The following is a 16,926-nucleotide window of genomic DNA, read 5'->3' as shown; positions in this document are numbered from 1 at the left end:
GGAGTGTTGATATTTTCTGGGAGGCACAGTGACCTTGTAATCATCTATGCTGAGACGAAACTATGAAGTGGCCTTGCTTTGTCTCATTTTATCATGATCTCAGAGTGATCTTGTCTGAGGTTGGTGTTTTGTACGGTTTATAGCCAACAGGAGAATAACATGGCCAGCAGTGAGTGGCAGGTCAGCTTCTGAGTGTCAGACACTACTTTTCCTCCTTCCTTCCTTCCTTCCTTCCTTCCTTCCTTCCTTCCTTCCTTCCTCCCTTCCTCCCTTCCTCCCTTTCTCTCTCTCTTTCTTTCTTTCTCAGTACTTTACATTTTCTTCACACTTTAAAAATATTTTCTAACCTTTCTACTTTGAAATTACTCTTGTAATTAGAACAAATACATGTTAATTAAAAAATAATAGGCATGCACATGGAAAAATAAGTCAGGTCTGCAGTATTCTAGGATAAAATCTCATGTCTGTAAAATAGGTATAAGGAGATAATTAAGAATAATTTCCGCTCTCCCCAATAATATTTCATGACCCTTGCTATTGAGGAGCTTGGGACAAAAAGAAGGAATATAGCTATTTTTTGATCCCCTACTCCCTAGGCAACTCTCTTTAATATAGAAGTTGTAGGGAAAGTTTCTCTGTGGTAATGGCTTTTTAAATGAATTACACATGCAGAAATTGAGTTGCTTCTTCACAAGAGGATATCAGGTTTAGATGGCATTATGTATCCATCAATTGGATCTTGATTTATAGAAAACAAAATGTGGTTTGTCTGTATTCTTTTCACGAAAAGAAAAAAACAGTGCATGTGAAAGAAAATATGAATGTCTTCAGGATCTCCCATTCAATAGCAAGCAAAGAAAATAACGAATAATTAGATTTTCTCTCCTTCAAATTTTCTACTAATGTTCAGGACAAATAAATTAAATGTATTTTATGCAACAACTTAAAGCAAGCATCTTCAAGGACATCTCTAACACATACATGAATTCTCTTTATGTTCTGAATCCTTTTGAGATTGAGTTTGGGGAGATCTATTGAAGTTTGAATGGATTTTTAGTTATTTTTTAATCTATTCATTTTTTAAAAGTTAAAGATAATATTTCCTTCTTATAATCATTTCAAACAATATAGAAGGGTATAAAATGAACAGTAAAATATTTTTTCTTTTCTAATTCTAATCCGCTAGTGACCTTCCAATTCTTATTTAATTCTACATTTGTTACAGATGTTACTGATTTTTTTCCTCTTTTTAGTCAGTGTGAATACATTTACTTTCAGACTTGAAATACTGATGTTTAGTTTGGCGTGATAAGACAGTGTGTGCCATAAAGCCGGGACCATGCCTGATTTTTCTCCCCACGGGACCATCTCCCGTACCTAGCACGGTAAGCACTTGCTTGGCAGTTTGAATCAGAGGACACCTCCTATAGAGTGGCAGGAATTCCTTATCTCAGCAAATGCTTTTGTATGAGCCCAGTGATTCAGAAAACAGAATTTTTAAATTCTCTCTTTCTACATCTCCCATATCCTTTCACAGAGACTTTGCAACTTAACCTCATAATTCCCTTCCAAATCCGCTCCCCCCTTTGTTTGCTTCTGCCCTTACCTTGTTTCATTTATTCATCACATTTAGCCTTAACTCAAAGCAGCTGAGCTCTTGAAATTGTGTCACTTACTAATCTCTTCTCCCCCATCCATTTCCACATTTTTTCCTAAGTTATCTTTCTAAAACATAGTAGATCTGGATCCTTCTCCTCTGTATAACTTCTGATGACTCTTACAGCTTCCAGGATGGAGTCTTCACTTTGCAGCACAGACTTCAAAGTTTTTCTCCTCATACTCAACCTCTTTTCAGGTTTTATTTACCCTCACTCACTGTTGCACAGCCTTTACCTTAATAATCATTCATTCAACCAATACTGCTATGCTGCCTGATTATGTAGCATTTCCACTCCATTTCCCACATTCCCTGTGTACTTGTATTCACTTAGTTTAGTCCCTTCTGAAATAGCCTTTTCTATCAGGAAAAATATATGTCCTTTAATACCCAAGGTCCTCTCCAGGCAAAACTTCCAGGGTTCTCCATAGTGACCTTCTTGTTCTTTTTTCTGTGTGCTGATAGTATCAATATTTTGCTTACACCCCCACTGTATGCTCTCCCTTTGTTTTGATCTGGTTACAACTGTCTTCCCTATGCCCTTTTCATCCCCCACCCTCTCTGGCCAAAGAGAACTTAAATGTAAGAGATTCTTTCATTCCTCCATTTGTCTTTGTTTTTCTCTTGCCTTGGAGCAAGTGCCCGATCCCTGGAAACCCCTCTGTACAAGATAGTGATGAGGAGTGGCTCTTAGTCAGGGGGCAGAGCTTAGAGAATGTTCAGAAGACAGTGAAGGTCTGAGAAGGATGAGCTGAACAACTTCCACAACTGAGGTGGAAGGAGTTTGCCTAATCTCTTAAGCATGCTCCTAAGGGGAAGTGTAATTTGTGTGGCTGGAGGACAGAGAGGGAGGAGGGAGGACTTTAGTTAGCATAGCACACAATAGGTCCTGTGATTTGGTTGGGGTGTTATGGTCAATGTGAATGCTTTTTTTTTCCCCAATTTTTTTTAAATTGAAGTATAGTTGATTTACAAAGATACATGCACCCCTATGTTCCTAGCAGCACTATTCACAGTAGCCAAAACATGGATACAACCTAAATGTCCATTGACAGGTGAATGGATAAAGAAGATGTGGTGATATATATATACACACATATCCACATATATGTGTGTGTGTGTATACACATGCATGCGCGCACACACACACACACATAATGAAATACTAATACTACCTGGCCATTAAAAAAAAAAAGAATGAATGAATGAATGGTCTTTTGAATACTCCCTTCCATAGGTCAATGAGCCCCATCCTCCAAGAATGGGGTAGACCAAGTGTTGAGGCATCTGTGGAGGGCCAGGGAGTGTGGTATCACTTTAGCTCGCAGATTTTTATAAGTTCTGTTCTACACTTATTATGATAGCCTGAAATTAACATGCTTCCTGAATATCATTATCTAGGAAGCTGAGATAAGTGATCTGAAGAGTCCCTTCCCACTCACACATTTTGCAATTTCAGAGTCTAGAGTTACTCATTTTTATTTTTCTCCTTTCTTCTCATTTATTGTTGCCAAGGTACTCTCATTTTCCATGGTGGTTAGAATAGCTTAACATTTGCAAATGGTTGCATGTGGATTTTTTTTGTATGCTGATGGAGTATGTTTCTAAACTGAATAATCATATGGTATTTGAAACAAGTCACATGAAAGGTAAAATTACTAAACACTGAAGACAAACTCTTCTCATTCTTTTTAGCTTTTTAAGGGCAAAAGGCTTTTTTTTTTTTTTTTGGTTATTTGCAGTGAATCAAACTTATTATAAGCCTCTATAGTCAGAGTTCCATTGGAGGTTATGAGAAAATAGAAAGATGTAGAAAATGACTATTTTGTTCAAAATTGCTTCAACTCCTTAATGGATTATTTTTTCTACTTTTATTGTAATATTATAAATCCTTGTCTGTGAATATATTTCAATCTAAATAGACTTGGTTACACATGCACCAGAAATGTTCTGTTATTTTTGTAAATACTTATCTTCATTTAATGTCACCTATACAATTGTTTCTGTAGGAGACATAAATGTTGTGGGGTTTTTGTTTTTTAATTGCATAGGAGCTATTGAAGAAATGACGCAAAATGATCCAGTTTTGTTGAGCAGTTGTTTCTGGTATCCTGCTAAATAATACATTTTCTTAATTAAACCTAAGCAAGTATTGCTAGCTTTTTGGCACTGAATAAATTCTTAATAAATTCATATTAAGTCTGGAAATATGTTAGCTATTCTTAGCATTTCATTTGGCAGGATGATGTATAGCTTCAAAATCAGGAAACCTGGGTTCAGATTTGCTTTTAGCCACTTACCATCTGTGTTTATGCCATTCATATCCTCTCCAGCTTGATATCAGTGGAATAGTTTTGTCAGCCTATCATGTATTTCCATGACACAATACTATTTCATGTAGTACTTTTCACACTTTTGATTCATAGATTTAATTACTTCCTGACTGTAGGTTTTCTCTAGAGTGTAAGTTTCTTGAGGGAATGAATAAATTTTCTCGAACTTGGATATTCTTGGTAGCTAGCCTGACTCTGGGAATTAACTGTGTCTATACCTGTCAGGTAGCTACCATCCAAAGGTATTTTCCTAGGCAAAGTTTGTATCACTAAGAGTAATTAGAAGAAATATATTTAGGGTAGCTTTATATTCTGCATGGGACAGAATTTCATGGATAATTTTGATTCATTTTAATTCAAAGATGATTTGACTCACCCTCAAAACAGTCAGTCCTAGGAGCTATTTTTTTCTGGAAAAATTAAATTCAATAGAGGTATCCAATAACTATCTCACATTGAACCTTCATCAGATCAAAACAGAGTGGTAGGGCATTCCACTGATTTTCCAAATGCTTTTTAATTTCCTTGATTTAAATGTCAGGGGCATTTGGCTTATCTCCTTATATTTAAAGAATCATGAAACAAACTTTGTTATCAGATGAACCTACAATATTTAGAAAGGGGAGCTTTATTTATACACCCTCAAATTGACTCATACGAAAAAGATGGAGGAGACGTTCAAGGTGACCACCCTCGGTGACTGGATTCATTATTCAGTTTTTACCTTTTCCTTGTCATCCATCATATTCTCTGTCTCACTATAGAATGTCAAGGCTAGAAAGGACCTTTCAGGTCTCCTGCTTCTATATCTCTTACATTCTCATTTTACAAATAAGGAACAGCCCAAAGAGGGTTAGTGAGTCTACTAAGGATAAACCACTCTTAGAGACAAGACTGAAAGTGGAAGCCAGATTCCAAAGTTCCCATATCATTTGACCTCTGTCTATGAGCCTAACTTTACTTTCTACTCCGGGTATCCTCTCTCAGTTTATTCTAGCCATACAAGTCTTCTTGTGGCTCAAAACACATCAGGCTCACCCCTATTCCAGGGATGATAACACTTGACATTTGTGTCTGTCTCAGATGCTCTGTCCCAGATGCTTGCATGGCTTCTCTTTCACCAAATGTTAATACCACCCCTATCTCACTGTATTTCCTTAGCTTTCTTCAGTTTCCTGCTTTGTATTTATTATCAAAAAGTATAGTGCTTATTTATTTGGTGTCTACGATTGTTGTTTATCGTCACAATTGGAATGTAACTACATAAGCATAGAGAATCTTACCTTTCAGCATTTCCAGAACAGAACCTACTTTAATATAAATAGCCAGTAAATAATTATTAAATGAGTGAATGAATGAATCCCATTCGTACAATCTTGTGCATAGTTGTCAAGTGTATGGGCTTTGGCTTAAGATGGAACTGACAGCTATGCCACTTCCATGAGTGCATCCTTGGGTGGACAGTTAACCATTCTAAGCTGCAACTTTCTCAGCTGCAAAATAGATAAAAAAATGAATACCTGTCTTGAAGGTTTTGAGAAGGTTAAGATGGTATGATGCCTATAAATCATTTGCCCAAGAGACTGTTTTGTGTGTTTAATTAAACTTTGACCATTAGTATTATTCTATCAGTCATCCTCAGGTTATTTCCAGAGGAGACTATGCCAGCTAAAGCTCATTGTGGGAGGGTATCAGCAAAGTGGTAGAATAGGATTTTTCTACCATTCCCCACTCCCCCAAAGAACAACAATTTTTTTAAGCTCTTTTTTGGAATATAATTGCTTTACACACTTGTGCCAGTTTTTGAGGTACACCAAAATCAATCAGCTGTATTTATACATATATCCCCACACGCCCCCCCACCCCCATGACTCCCTCCCATCCTCCCTATCCTGGCCCTCTAAGGCATCACCCATCATCAAGTTTATCTCCCTATGTGATGCAGCAACTTCCCACTAGCTATGTTTTACATTTGGTAGTGTATATATATGTCAATGCTACTCTCTCATTTCATCCCAGCTTCCCCTTCGCCAACCCCACCCCCAACCCCATTCTCAAGTCCATTCTCTACATCTGCATCTTTATTCTTGCCCTGTCACTGCATTCATCAGTACCATTTTTTTAGATTCCATATATATGGGTTAGCATACGGTATTTGTTTTTCTCTTTTTGGCTTACTTCACTCTGTATGACAGTCTCTAGGTCTATCCACCTCATTACAAATACCTCAGTTTCATTCCTTTTTATGATTGAGTAATATTCCATTGTATATATGTGCCACATCTTCTTTATCCATTCATCTGTTGATGGGCATTTAGGTTGCTTCCATGTCCTGGCTATTGTAAATAGTGCTGCAGTGAACATTATGATACATGTTTCTTTTTGGATTATGGTTGTCTCTGGGTATATGCCCAGTAGTGGGATTTCTCGGTCATATGGTAGTTCCATTTTTAGTTTTTTAAGGAACCTCCAAATTGTTTTCCATAGTGCCTGTACCAACTTACATTGCCACCAACAGTGCAGGAAGGTTCCCTTTTCTCCACACCCTCTCCAACATTTATTGTTTCTAGATTGTTTGATGATAGCCATTCTGACCAGTGTGAGGTGATACCTCATTGTGGCTTTGACTTGCATTTCTCTAATGATTAGTGATGTTGAGCATCTTTTCATGTGTTTGTTAGTCATCTGTATGTCTTCTTTGGAGAAATGTCTGTTTAGGTCTTGTGCCCATTTGTGGATTGGGTTATTTGTATTTTTGTATTAAGCTGCATGAGCTGCTTGTATATTTTGGAGATTAATCCTTTGTCCATTGCTTCGTTGGCAAGTATTTTCTCCCATTTGGAGGATTGTCTTCTTGTCTTGTTTATAGTTTCTTTCACTGTGCAAAAGCTTTTAAGTTTCATGAGGTCCCATGTGTTTATTTTTTATTTTATTTCCATGATTCTAGGAGGTGGGTCCAAAAGGATCTTGCTTTGATGGATGTCATAGAGTGTTCTGCCTATGTTTTCCTCTAAGAGTTTTATAGTGTCTGGCCTTACATGTAGGTCTTTAATCCATTTTATTTTTGTGTATGGTGTTAGGAAGTGTTCTAATTTCATTCTTTTACAGGTAGCTCTCCAATTTTCCCAGCACCACTTATTGAAGAGGTTGTATTTTCTCCATTGTATATTGTTGCCTCCTTTGTCAAAGATAAGGTGCCCATATGTGTGTGGGTTTACCTCTGGGCTCTCTATTCTCTTCCATTGATCTACATTTCTGTTTTTGTGCCAGTACCATACTGTCTTGATCACTGTGGCCCTGTAGTATAGTTTGAAGTCAGGAAGCCTAATTCCACCAACGCTGTCTTTCCTTCTCAAGATTGCTTTGGCTATTCGAGGTCTTTTGCGTTTCCATACAAATTGTAAGATTTCTTGCTCTAGTTCTGTGAAAAATGTCATTGGCAATTTGATAGGCATTGCATTGAATCTGTAAATTGCTTTGGGTAGGTTAGTCATTTTCACAGTGTTGATTCTTCCAATCCAAAAACATGGTATATCTCTCCATCTGTTTGTATCGTCTTTGATTTCTTTCATCAGTGTCTTATAGTTTTCTGCATACAGCTCTTTTGCCTCCTTAGGCAGGTTTATTCCTAGGTATTTTATTCTATTTGTTGCAGTGGTAAATGGGAGAGTTTCCTTAACTTCTCTTTCTGCCCTTTCGTTGTTAGTGTATAGGAATGCAAGAGATTTCTGTGCATTCATTTTGTAACCTGCTACTTTACTAAATCATCAATTAGCTAGCAGTTTTCTGGTAGAATCTTTAGGGTTTTCTATGCATAATATCATGTCATCTGCAAAGAGGGACAATTTTATTTCTTCTTTTTCAACTTGGATTCCTTTTACTTCATTTTCTTCTCTGATTGCTGTGGCTAAAACTTGCAAAACTATGTTGAATAATAATGGTGAGAGTGGGCACCCTTGTCTTGTTCCTGTTCTTAGAGGGAATTCTTTCAGTTTTTCACCATTTAGAATGATGTTGGCTGTTGGTTTGTCATATATGGCTTTTATGATGTTGAGGTAACTTCTTTCTATGCCCATTTTCTGGAGAGTTTTGATCATAAATGGATGTTGAATTTTGTCAAAAGCTTTTTCTGCATCTATTGAGCTTATCATATGGTTTTTATCCTTCAATTTGTTAATATGATGAATCACATTGATTGATTTGCATATATTGAAGAATCTTTGTATTCCAGGGATAAACCCCACAGAACACCAATTTTGACAGTCACCCATGGATTAGAGTGACTTTGGGGAAGTCTAGTGGTCCAGCGGAGAAGTTCTAGCACACTGTTGGAACAAAAATAATCCAAGATTAAACACATTGAGGCGGGTCAGAGGAACAGTTTCACTTTACTGATGTCACCTCCCTCTCAAGGAGGCACAGCTCAGTGCCAAGAGATACCTTCTGGGCCTGTAATTTCTTTCATGGGTTAAACTGAGCACTTGTGAGCAAGCTCCTGGCTTTCCAGCTGTGAGACATGCTGCCAAAATGGCTCACTTTGTTTTTGGTCCATCAGAATGCTAAGGTGTGCTGCCTGGCTGGGGGCAGTGAGGGGCTAGGAGAACAGCAGCCAGAGCTTGCAGAGGGCATCAAAGAGGTGTGCCTCCTACTAACCACTTCACAGATTCCATCAAGAAGCCTGCCCCTGAGCAGCTGGGGACACCTGGCCTAAGGATTCCCCCCACTGGCACATGGTCACCCCTTATGCTCTACATGTCTCATCCACATGCCTTCTTGTGTGTGCCCCAGTGGGTGGCAAGTGCAATCCTTTGCAGACTACTAGCCAGCACTGGCAGAAAGCTGTCCAGACTGTGGGATTGGGAGAAAGCACAGCAACCTCAGCATGAAGCACCACTCTAGGTAAAACAAATAGGGGGGAGGCTGTCAGCACCCAGCCTGGCTTTGAAGGATAGAGAGAAGGCAAACCATCTTAAGCATTCCCATCTAAGCCCTAGGGAACAAGAACTATGTAATAGTGTATCCATAGAGGAGGTCTGAGAAATTCTCAGAATCCCTAACAGGGCCGACAGAAGATATTTCTGTACTAAAGCCTACAGTAAGGAAAGAAGAAAGCTCACAAGTAAACAACGTAATTTTATACCTCAAGGAATGAGAAAAAGAACAGCTAAGCCCAAAGTTAGCAGAAGGAAGTAGATAGCAATGATCAGAGCAGAAGTAAACGAAATAGAGAATAGAAAAGCAACAGAAGACTTTGCTCCTGGGAGAGAAAAGATGGCGGCGAAGTAGAGAGACGTGGAGTGCATCCCTCTCCACAGATGCATTGGGAATGCACGGAAGGACGCAGTAATTCCCACAGAGAACCAGCTGAACACCAGCAGACGGCCTCGGACACCAGAAAGGACTGCGGGGAGCCCGACATAGCCGGTAGGGAGGCATCTACGACAGCTCAAAGAGGGTGAAGCGGCGGAGCTGTGGAGAACGGGAGGGAGTGAGAAACATATGGAGGGTCTGCAGCGCAGCTCAGCGTTTCCGGACCAAGAGGTCGATCCGCGGCTGAACAAAAGGTCCGGGAGCGGGAGCGTGAGAACCGGAGAGCTGGTTCAGGGTGAGAAACATTGTTGCCGGTAAGGTGACGGACCGAGAGGACAGGAGGGAAGAGATCCGCGGTGAGGAGTGCCTGCCGCTGAGAGCTGCCCGGCCATGATGGCGGCTGGAGGCTGCAGGCTCACGGGCAGGGGGGAGGAGCCGCACGCGTAGCCTCTCTCTTTCGGCGCCTCTGCAACAGGCAGTGGAGAGACGCCCGTGGGCCACCTAAGGCGCTCAGGGATAACAAGCACCCTCATGCACTCGGGCGGGGCTAGATTAAAACCCCTTGCAACGCCAGCAGCAGGGAGGCTGCTGAGAGAAAAAAAAAAAAATAACAGCAACAACAACAAAAAAAACCCGAGGGAGGCCCAACTCTAAGACTTTCTGTTTATGCCTGAGCCACCAGCCTCCCTCTGCAACAGGCACCTCCAAGCCCGACTGAAACAACAGTGCGCCACTGCTCACTTACTCCCAGGAGGAGCCACTATTGTACCCTCTCCCTCCACACACACCTATGCTTACAGACGAACAATAAAGGAACCTCTGCTGGTCACAGAATAACGCAAAAAAAAAACCCAAGGCAAGGAGAAGGACACTTACAGCTGAGACGCTAAGGAAACAGAAATAGTAGTATCAATACCTATTGAACTGGTCCATTCTGGGATCAGTTCTGGATTTTTTTTTTTTCTTTCTCTCTCTCTCTTTTTTTTTTTTTTTTTGATTTATTAAATACGATCTTAGCCCTAAGGGATCTACAAGTTTTATAACATAATTTTTTAATGATTTTTTTTTTGCCTTTTTATATACTTCTATATCTAGCTAAGTTTTTGGTAGTACGGACAAAATATCTCTCATACTTTCCTTTCATCCCTATCTTTTATACATTTCTATTCCTTTCTTTTTATTTGCATATTTCCAACCACATTACGCTCTTCTGTTCCCCTTTCTTCCAGCCATTTTAAGTTTATTTTATCTTAACATACTTATAAGCAACACTATCGGTCTGCTCAGACTCCTTGCTCTATTCTCCAGATGACGCACTGCCATAGTATTTAATATTAGGCTTTTGTCTTTATCTTAGTTCTTAGTACAGTTGTCTAATTACATTCTGAGAATCTCCATTCTCTCTGGTGGTACTCCAGCTCTTTTCTATATTTGATCCTAGCTTACAAAATCTCCCTGGATTGATGTTTGTATGTGTAGGGTGTTATTTGTTGTTTGTTTGCTTTTGCTTTTGTCTCTGATTTGTTCTGTTTCAGTTGTCAATTTCTGCTGGGTTTCTCTCTGAATATCTGATAGCACACTGGGGTTCTGTCAGGTCTTTCTAGAGCCTTATGTCCTAACGGATTCAATAATTGTGTGTCTTATACATGTATGTGTTTCCTAGACTGAATATTCGTTTAATCCAATACTTGGACATTAGTCTGAGGCTTGGACAGTCTTCTATAAACACCTCTATCGCCAGGACAAGCAACCCCAAAAGTTTGGACAACCATGAGGAAACAAAGAAACCCCATGCAGGCAAAGGAGCAGGAAAAAACCCCGCAAGACCAAATAAATGAGGAGGAAATAGGAAAAATGCCTGAAAAAGAATTTAGAGTCATGATAGTAAAAATGATACAAAATCTCGATAACAAAATAGAGAAAGTACAAGAAACAGTTCATAAGAACTCAGAAAAACAAATAGCAATGGATAACAAAATAACTGAAATTAAAAATACTCTAGATGCTATAACCAGCAGAATGACTGAGGCAGAAGAATGAATAAGTGAGTTGGAAGATAGAATGGGGGAAATAACTGCCACAGAGCAGGAAAAAGAAAAAAGAATAAAAAGATTAGAAGACAGTCTCAGAGACCTCAGTGATAACCTTAAACGTACCAACATTCGAATTATAGGCATCCCAGAAGAAGAAGAAAACAAGAAAGGGTCTGAGAAAATATTTGAAGAGGTTATAGTGGAAAACTTCCCCAACATGGGAAAGGAAATAATTCACCAAGTCCAAGAAGCACAGAGAGTCCCATACAGAATAAACCCAAGGAGAAATACACCAAGACACATATTAATCAAACTAATGACAATTAAACACAAAGAAAAAATATTAAAAGCAGCAAGAGAAAAGCAACAAACAACATATAAGGGAAAACCCATCAGGATAACAGCTGACCTTTCTACAGAAACTCTGCAGGCCAGAAGGGAATGGCAGGATATACTGAAAGTCCTAAAAGAGAGAAACCTACAGCCAAGAATACTCTACCCAGCAAGAATCTCATTCAGATTTGAGGGAGAAATCAAAAGCTTTCCAGACAAGCAAAAGTTAAGAGAATTCAGCACCACCAAACCAGCCTTACAACAAGTGCTAAAGGAACTTCTCTAAGTAGGAAACACAAGAAAAGGAAAACACCTACAAATACAAACCCCAAACAATTAAGAAAATGGTCATTGGAACACACATGTCAATAATCACCTTCAATGGAAATGGATTAAATGCTCCAACCAAAAGACACAGACTGGCTGAATGGATACAAAAACAAGACCCTTCTATATGCTGCCTACAAGAAACGCACTTCAGACCAAGGATACATATAGACTGAAAGTGAAGGGATGGAAAAAGATATTCCATGCAAATGGAAGTCAAAAGAAAGCTGGAGTAGCAAGACTCATATCAGACAAATTAGACTTGAAAGTAAAGACTATTACAAGAGACAAGGAAGGACACTACATAATGATCAAGGGATCCATCCAAGAAGAACATATCACAATGGTAAATATCTATGCCCCTAATATAGGAGCACCTCAATACATAAGGCAAATGCTAACAGCTATAAGAGGGGACATTGACAGGAACACAATAATAGTGGGAGACTTGAACATCCCACTTACATCAATGGACAGATCATCCAAACAGAAAATAAATAAAGACACACAAGCTTTAAATGACACATTAGACCATCTTGACTTAATTGATATTTATAGGACATTCCATCCAAAAACAACAAAATACACTGTCTTCTCAAGTGCACACGGAACATTTTCCAGGATAGATCACATCTTGGGTCACAAATCAAACCTCAGCAAATTCAAGAAAACTGAAATCATATCAAGCATCTTCTCAGACCACAACGCCATGAGACTAGATATCAATTACAGGAAAAAAACTGCAAAAAATACAAACACATGGAGGCTAAACAATTCACTCTTAAACAACCAAGGAATCACTAAAGAAATCAAAGAGGAAATCAAAAAATATCTAGAAACAAACGACAGTGAAAACACAGCAACCCAAAACCTATGGGACGCAGCAAAAGCAGTTCTAAGCGGGAAGTTTATAGCAATACAGTCCTACCTTAAGAAACAAGAAAATGATCGAATAAACAACCTAACCTTACACCTAAAACAATTAGAAAAAGTAGAACAAAGTGAGCAGAAGGAAAGAAATCATAAAGATCAGAGCAGAAATAAATGAAAAAGAAATGAAGGAAGAAATAGCAAAAATAATAAAACAAAAAGCTGGTTCTTTGAGAAGATTAACAAAATTGATAAACCATTAGCCAGACTCATCAAGAAACAAAGGGAGATGATGCAAATCAACAGAATTAGAAATGAAAAAGGAGAAGTAACAACAGACATCTCAGAAATACAAAAGATCATGAGAGACTACTACAAGCAACTATATGCCAATCAATTGGATAACCTGGAAGAAATGGATACATTCTTAGAAAAATACAATCTTCCAAGACTGAACCAGGAAGAAATAGAAACCATGAACAGATCAATCACAAGTACGGAAATTGAGGCAGTGATTAAAAATCTCCCAACACACAAAAGCCCAGGACCAGATGGGTTCACGGGCGAATTCTATCAAACATTTCGACAAGAGTTAACACCTATCCTTCTCAAACTCTTCCAAAATATTGCAGAAGGCGGAGCACTCCCAAACTCATTCTACGAGGCTACCATCACCCTGATACCAAAACCAGGCAAAGATGCCACAAAAAAAGAAAACTACAGACCAATATCACTGATGAATATAGATGCAAAAATCCTCAACAAAATACTAGCTAACAGACTGCAACAGCACATTAAAAAAATCATACACCATGATCAAGTGGGGTTTATCCCTGGGATGCAAGGGTTCTTCAATATACGCAAATCAATCAACGTGATACATCATATCAACAACTTGAAGGATAAAAACCATATGATCATTTCAATAGATGCAGAAAAAGCTTTTGACAAAGTTCAACATCCATGTATGATAAAAGCTCTCCAGAAAATGGGCATAGAAGGAAATTACCTTAACATAATAAAAGCCATATATGAGAAACCAAAAGCCAACATCGTTCTCAATGGGGAAAAACTGGAAGAATTCCCTCTAAGAACAGGAACAAGACAAGGGTGTCCACTCTCACCACTATTATTCAACATAGTTTTGGAAGTGTTAGCCACAGCAATCAGAGAAGAAGAAGAAATAAAAGGAATCCAAATTGGAAAAGAAGTAAAATTGTCCCTCTTTGCAGATGACATGATATTATATATAGAAAACCCTAAAGACTCTACCAGAAAACTGCTAGCACTAATTGATGAGTTTAGTAAAGTAGCAGGTTACAAAATGAATGCACAGAAATCTCTTGCATTCCTATACACTAACAACGGAAGAGCAGAAAGCGAAATTAAGGAAACTCTCCCATTCACCATTGCAACCAAAAGAATAAAATACCTAGGAATAAACCTGCCTAAGGAGGCAAAAGATCTGTATGCAGAAAACTTTAAGATATTGATGAAAGAAATCAAAGACGATACAAACAGATGGAGGGACATACCATGTTCCTGGATTGGAAGAATCAACATCGTGAAAATGTCTGTACTACCCAAAGCAATTTACAGATTCAATGCAATCCCGATCAAATTACCAATGGCATTCTTCACAGAACTAAAGCAAGAAATCTTACGATTTGTATGGAAACGCAAAAGACCCTGAATAGCCAAAGCAATCTTGAGAAGGAAAAATGGAGTTGGTGGAATTAGGCTTCCTGACTTCAAACTATACTACAAGGCCATAGTGATCAAGACAGTATGGTACTGGCACAAAAATAGAAAGGACGATCAATGGAATAGAATAGAGAACTCAGAAGTAAGCCCAAACACATATGGGCACCTTATCTTTGACAAAGGAGGCACGAGTATACAATGGAAAAGAGACAGCCTCTTCAATAAGTGGTGCTGGGAAAATTCGACAGCAACATATAAAAGACAACACTTCCTAACACCATACACAAAAATAAACTCCAAATGGATTAAAGACCTACATGTGAGGCCAGACACTATAAAACTCCTAGAGGAAAACATAGGCAGAACACTCTAGGACATCCATCAAAGTAAGATCCTTTTTGACCCATCTCCTAGAATCAGGGAAATAAAATCAAGAATTAACGAATGGGACCTCATGAAACTTAAAAGCTTTTGCACAGCAAAAGAAACCATAAACAAGACTAAAAGGCAACCCTCAGAATGGGAAAAAATAATTGCCTATGAAACAACGGACAAAGGATTAACCTCCAAAATATACAAGCAGCTCATGAAGCTGAATACCAAAAAAGCAAATAACCCAATCCACAAATGGGCAGAAGACCTACATAGACATTTCTCCAAAGAAGACATACAGATGGCCAACAAACACATGAAAAGATGCTCAACATCACTCATCATCAAAGAAATGCAAGTCAAAGCCACAATGAGGTATCACCTCACACCAATCAGAATGGCCATCATCACAAAATCTGGAAACAACAAATGTTGGAGAGGGTGTGGAGAAAAGGGAACTCTCCTGCACTGTTGGTGGGAATGTAAGTTGGTACAGCCACTATGGAAAACAATTTGGAGGTTCCTTAAAAAACTACAAATAGAACTACCATATGATCCAGTAATCCCACTCCTGGGCATATACCCAAAGAAAACCATAATCCCAAAAGAAACATGTACCATAATGTTTATTGCAGCACTATTTACAATAGCCAGGACATGGAAGCAACCTAAATGCCCATCAACAAATGAATGGATCCAGAAGATGTGGCATATATATACAATGGAATATTAATCAGCTATAAAAAGGGATGAGATGGAGCTATCTGTAATGAGGTGGATAGAACTACAATCTGTCATACAGAGTGAAGTAAGTCAGAAAGAGAAGGACAAATATTGTATGCTAACTCACATATACGGAATCTAAAAATGGTACTGATGAACTCAGTGACAAGAACAAGGACGCAGATACAGAGAATGGACTGGAGAACTCGAGGTATGGGAGGGGGCAGGGGGTGAAGGGGAAACTGAGACGAAGCGAGAGAGTAGCACAGACATATATATACTACCAACTGTAAAACAGATAGTCAGTGGGAAGTTGTTGTATAACAAAGGGAGTCCAACTCAAGGATGGAAGATGCCTTAGAGGACTGGGGCAGGGAGGGTGGGGGGGACTCGAGGGAGTCAAGGAAGGGAGGGAATACGGGGATATGTGTATAAAAACAGATGATTGAACCTGGTGTACCCCCCAAAAAATAAAAAATAATAAAAAAATAAAAAAAATTAAAAAAAATAAAAAAAAAAAGAAATGCAACAGAAGAGCTCAGTGAAACTGAGTTGATGGTTTAAAAAGATAAAATTGACATACCTTTAGTTGTCTTACCAAGTGGAAAAGACAGAGGATTCAAATAAATAAAATTAAAAATGAAAAAGGAGACATTACAGCTGATACTGGAGACATACAAAGATCATAAGAGACTACTATGTACAGTTGCATGCCAACAAATTGGATAGCCTAATGTGGATAAATTTGTAGAATTGTATAATCTATTAAGACTGAATCATGCAAAAAAAAAAAAAAAAGACTGAATCATGAATAGAAAATAAGAAGAGACCAATAACGTGTAAGGAGATTGAATCAGTAATAAACAACAAATAAAATCCTTCTAACAACAACAACAAAACTGAAGACCAGATGGCTTCCCTGGTAAATTTAAATAGCAAACATTGATAGACTTAATGCCACTCCTTGTAAAACTGCTCCCAAAGATTTAAGAGGAGGCAACACTCCCACACTCGTTTTGGGAGGCTAGCATTACCCTGATACAAAAGCCAGATAAGGACAGTGTAAAAAAAAAAAAAAATACAGGCCAATATCCCTGATGAACATAGATGCAAAAATTCTCCTCAAAATACAAGCAAAATGATTTCAGTAGAACATTAAAAGGATCTTACACCATGATCAAGTGAAATATATCCCCGAGGATTGTTCAGCATCCACTGCTCAATAATACACCACATTGATAGAATAAAATAGAACTATCATATG

Source organism: Hippopotamus amphibius, chromosome 1 (genome assembly GCF_030028045.1).
Source record: "Hippopotamus amphibius kiboko isolate mHipAmp2 chromosome 1, mHipAmp2.hap2, whole genome shotgun sequence".
Lineage (NCBI taxonomy): Eukaryota > Metazoa > Chordata > Mammalia > Artiodactyla > Hippopotamidae > Hippopotamus > Hippopotamus amphibius.
Note: the sequence above shows the minus strand (reverse complement) of the source record.